This window comes from Mizuhopecten yessoensis, unplaced genomic scaffold (genome assembly GCF_002113885.1).
Source record: "Mizuhopecten yessoensis strain PY_sf001 unplaced genomic scaffold, ASM211388v2 scaffold6211, whole genome shotgun sequence".
Classification (NCBI taxonomy): domain Eukaryota; kingdom Metazoa; phylum Mollusca; class Bivalvia; order Pectinida; family Pectinidae; genus Mizuhopecten; species Mizuhopecten yessoensis.
This window is the reverse complement of record NW_018406436.1, coordinates 1287023-1292055: the sequence shown is the minus strand read 5'-3', so window position 1 is coordinate 1292055 and position 5033 is coordinate 1287023. Positions and strand designations below refer to the sequence as shown.

General features: G+C 39.2%; 1 protein-coding gene across 2 annotated transcripts in view; it reads right to left on the bottom strand.

Annotated features, from left to right (window-relative positions):
* The window catches only part of LOC110451828 (guanine nucleotide-binding protein G(i) subunit alpha-like), a 41714-nt gene that overhangs the window by 26359 nt on the left and 10322 nt on the right, over positions 1-5033 (bottom strand). The window contains exons 1-2 of one of the 2 annotated variants that reach the window (XM_021500037.1): positions 1060-1114; positions 868-955 (exon numbers count right to left, since the gene is read on the bottom strand). The exons of the other annotated variant lie outside the window; for it this stretch is intronic. The gene's annotated coding sequence lies outside the window, so the exon portion shown is untranslated. Of the gene's footprint in view, positions 1-867; positions 956-1059; positions 1115-5033 lie in introns of those variants that run through there. 2 annotated transcript variants of the gene reach the window in all.

Sequence of the window (5033 nt, the reverse complement as noted above, 5' to 3'; positions counted from 1 at the left end):
TATCTAGTATTAGGACTCCTTTCACAAAGATAGACTGTTATATATTTAGTATTAGGACTCCTTTCACAAAGATAAACCGTTATATATCTAGTATTAGGTCTCCTTTAACAAAGATAGACCGTTATATATCTAGTATTAGGACTCCTTTAACAAAGATAGACCGTTATATCTAGTATTAGGACTCCTTTAACAACGATAGACCGTTATATATCTAGTATTAGGACTCCTTTAACAAAGATAGCCCGTTATATATCTAGTATTAGGACTCCTTTAACAAAGATAGACCGTTAAATATCTAGTATTAGGTCTCCTTTAACAACGATAGACTGTTATATATCTAGTATTAGGACTCCTTTAACAAAGATAGACTGTTATATATCTAGTATTATGACTCCTTCAACAAAGATAGACCGTTATATATCTAGTATTAGGACTCCTTTAACAACGATAGACCGTTATTGAGCGAGCATTACGAGAATAGGAAACGCTTAGTCTAGAAACCATATCTTTGTTAAAGGAGTCCTAATACTATATATATAACGGTCTATCTTTGTTAACGGAGACCTAATACTAGATATATAACAGTCTATCTTTGTTAAAGGAGTCCTAATTCTAGATATATAACGGTCTATCTTTGTTCAAGGAGTCCTAATACTAGATATATAACGGTCTATCTTTGTTAAAGGAGTCCTAATACTAGATAGACCGTTATATATCTAGTATTAGGTCTCCTTTAACAACGATAGACCGTTATTGAGCTAGCATTACGAGAATAGGAAACGCTTAGTCTAGAAACCAATAACCCTAGTAAACGCTCCGTCTGGCTACTGAAGACACAGATAAACGCTTAGTGTGGAAACCAATTACCCCAGTAAACGCTCCGTCTGGACACTGAAGACACAGATAAACGCTTTGTGTAGAAACCAATAATCCTAGTAAATGCTCCGTCTGGACACTGAAAATAAAGATAAACGCTTAGTCTAGAAACCAATTATCCAAGTAAACTCTCCGTCTGGCTACTGAAGACACAGATAAACGTTTAGTGTGGAAACCAATTACCCCAGTAAACGCTCCGTCTGGACACTGAAGACACAGATAAACGCTTAGTGTAGAAACCAATTATCCTAGTAAACGCCTCGTCTGGACACTGAAAACACAGATAACCTCTTAGTCTAGAAACCAATAATCCTAGTAAACGCTCCGTCTGGACACTGACAATAAAGATAAACGCTTAGTCTAGAAACCAATTATCCAAGTAAACGCTCCGTCTGGCTACTGGAGACACAGATAAACGCTTAGTGTAGAAACCAATAAACCTAGTAAACGGTTCGTCTGGGCACTATAAACGCAGATAAACGCTTAGTCTAGAAACCAATTATCAAAGTAAACGCTCCGTCTGGACACTGAAAATACCGATAAACTCTTAGTCTAGAAACCAATAACCCTAGTGAACGCTTCGTCTCGATACTGAAAACACAGATAAACGCTTAGTCTAGAAACCAATAATCCTAGTAAACGCTCCGTCACGACACTGAAATCATAGATAAACGCTTAGTCTAGAGACGAATTATACAATTAAACGCTCCGTTTGGCTAGTGAAGACACAAATAAACGCTAAGTGTGGAAACCAATTACCCTAGTAAACGCTCCGTCTGGACACTGAAAATATAGATAAACCCTTAGTCTATAAACCAATAATCCTAGTAAACGCTCCGTCTGGACACTGAAGACACAGATAAACGCTCAGTGTAGAAACCAATATCCCTAGTAAACGTTCCGTCTGGACCCTGAAAACATAGATAAACGCTTAGTCTAGAAACCAATAACCCAAGTAAACGCTCCGTCACGACACTGAAAACATAGATAAACGCTAAGTGTAGAAACCAATTATCCATGTAAACGCTCCGTTTGGCTAGTGAAGACACAGATAAACGCTCAGTCTAGAAACCAATAATCCTAGTAAATGCTCCGTCTAGACACTAAAGACACAAATAAACGCTTAGTCTAGAAACCAATAACAATAGTAAACGCTCCCTCTGGACACTGAAAACATAGATAAACGCTTAGTCTAGAACCCAATAACCCTAGTAAACGCTCCGTTTGGACACTGAAGACACAGATAAACGCTTAGTCTAAAAACCAATAACCCTAGTAAACGCTCCGTCTCGACACTGAAGACACAAAGAAACGCTTAGTGTAGAAATCAACATCCCTAGTAAACACACCGTCTGGACACTGAAAACACAGATAACGTCTTAGTCTAGAAACCAATAACCATAGTAAACGCTCCCTCTGGACACTGAAAACATAGATAAACGCTTAGTCTAGAAACCAATAATCTTAGTAAACGCTCCCTCTGGACACTGAAAATACAGATAACGCTTAGTCTTAAAACCAATAACCCTAGTAAACGCTCCGTCTCGACACTGAAGACACAAATAAACGCTTAGTGTAGAAACCAATATCCCTAGTAAACGCAACGTCTGGACACTGAAACGCAGATAACCTCTTAATCTAGAAACCAATAACCATAGTAAAAGCTCCATTTGGACACTGAAGACACAGTTAAACGGTTAGTCTAGAAACCAATAACCCTAGTAAACGCTCCGTTTGGACACTGAAGACACAGATAAAAGCTTAGTCCAGAAACCAATAACCCCTAGTAAACGCTCCCTCTGGACACTGAAAACATAGATAAACGCTTAGTCTAGAAACCAATTACCCTAGTAAACGCTTCGTCTTGACATTGAAAACACAGATAAACGCTAAGTCTAGAAACCAATTATCCAAGTAAACGCTCCTTCTGGCTACTGAAGACACAGATAAACGTTAGTGTGGAAACCAATTACCCTAGTAAACGCTCCGTCTGGACACAGAAAATACCGATAAACTCTTAGTCTAGTAACCAATTATCCAAGTAAACGCTCCGTCTGGACACTGAAGACACAAATAAACGCTTAGTGTGGAAACCAATTATCCAAGTAAACGCTCCGTCACGACACTGGAAACATAGATAAACGCTTAGTCTAGAAACCAATAACCCTAGTAAACGTTTCGTCTGGACACTGAAAACACAGATAAACGCTTGGTCTAAAAACCAATAACCCTAACAAATGCTCCGTCTGGACATTGGAGACACAGATAAACGCTTAGTCTAGAAACCAATAATCCTAGTAAACGCTCCGTCTGTACACTGAAGACATAGATAAACGCTCAGTGTAGAAACCAATAATCCTAGTAAACGCTCCGTCTGGACACTGAAAACACAGTTAAACGCGTTGTCTAGAAACCAATAATCCTAGTAAACGCTCCGTCACGACACTGAAAACACAGATAAACGCTAAGTCTAGAAACCAATTATCCAAGTAAACGCTCCGTTTGGCTAGTGAAGACACAGATAAACGCTTAGTCTAGAAACCAATTACCCTACCAAACGCTCCGTTTGCCTAGTGAAGACACAGATAAACGCTAAGTGTGGAAACCAATTACCCTAGTAAACGCTCCGTCTGGACACTGAAGACATAAATAAACGCTTAGTGTGGAAACCAATTATCCAAGTAAACGCTCCGTTCGGACACTGAAGACACAGATAAAAGCTTAGTCTAAAAACTAATAACCCTAGTAAACGCTCCGTCTGGACACTGAAGACACAAATAAACGCTTAGTGTAGAAACCAATATCCCTAGTAAACGCACCGTCTGGACACTGAAACGCAGATAACCTCTTAGTCTAGAAACCAATAACCCTAGTAAACGCTCCGTTTGGACACTGAAGACACAGATAAACGCTTAGTCTAGAAACCAATAACCCTAGTAAACGCTCCGTCTGGACCTTGAAAACATAGATAAACGCTTAGTGTAGAAACCAATAACCCTAGTAAACGCTCAGTTTTGACACTGGAAACATCGATAAACGCTTAGTCTAGAAACCAATAAACCAAGTAAAAGCTCCTTCTGAACACTGAAGACATAGATAAACGCCTGGTGTAGAAACCAATAACCCTAGTAAACGCTCCCTCTGGACACTGAAAACACAGATAAACGCTTAGTCTAGAAACCAATAATCTTAGTAAACGCTGCTTCTGGACACTGAAAACATAGATAAACGCTTAGTCTAGAAACCAATAACCCTTGTAAACGCTCCGACTGGACACTGGAAACATCGATAAACGCTTAGTCTAGAAACCAATAAACCTAGTAAACGCTTCGTCTGGACACAAAAAATGCAGATAGATGCTCAGATTAGAAACCAATTATCCAAGTAAACGCTCCGTCTTGACACTGAAGACACAGATAAACGCTTAGTCTAGAAACCAATAATCTTAGTAAACGCTGCTTCTGGACACTGAAAACATAGATAAACGCTTAGTCTAGAAACCAATAACCCTTGTAAACGCTCCGACTGGACACTGGAAACATCGATAAACGCTTAGTCTAGAAACCAATAAACCTAGTAAACGCTTCGTCTGGACACAAAAAATGCAGATAGATGCTCAGATTAGAAACCAATTATCCAAGTAAACGCTCCGTCTTGACACTGAAGACACAGATAAACGCTTAGTCTAGAAACCAATAATCTTAGTAAACGCTGCTTCTGGACACTGAAAACATAGATAAACGCTTAGTCTAGAAACCAATAACCCTTGTAAACGCTCCGACTGGACACTGGAAACATCGATAAACGCTTAGTCTAGAAACCAATAAACCTAGTAAACGCTTCGTCTGGACACAAAAAATGCAGATAGATGCTCAGATTAGAAACCAATTATCCAAGTAAACGCTCCGTCTTGACACTGAAGACACAGATAAACGCTTAGTCTAGAAACCAATAATCTTAGTAAACGCTGCTTCTGGACACTGAAAACATAGATAAACGCTTAGTCTAGAAACCAATAACCCTTGTAAACGCTCCGACTGGACACTGGAAACATCGATAAACGCTTAGTCTAGAAACCAATAAACCTAGTAAACGCTTCGTCTGGACACAAAAAATGCAGATAGATGCTCAGATTAGAAACCAATTATCCAAGTAAA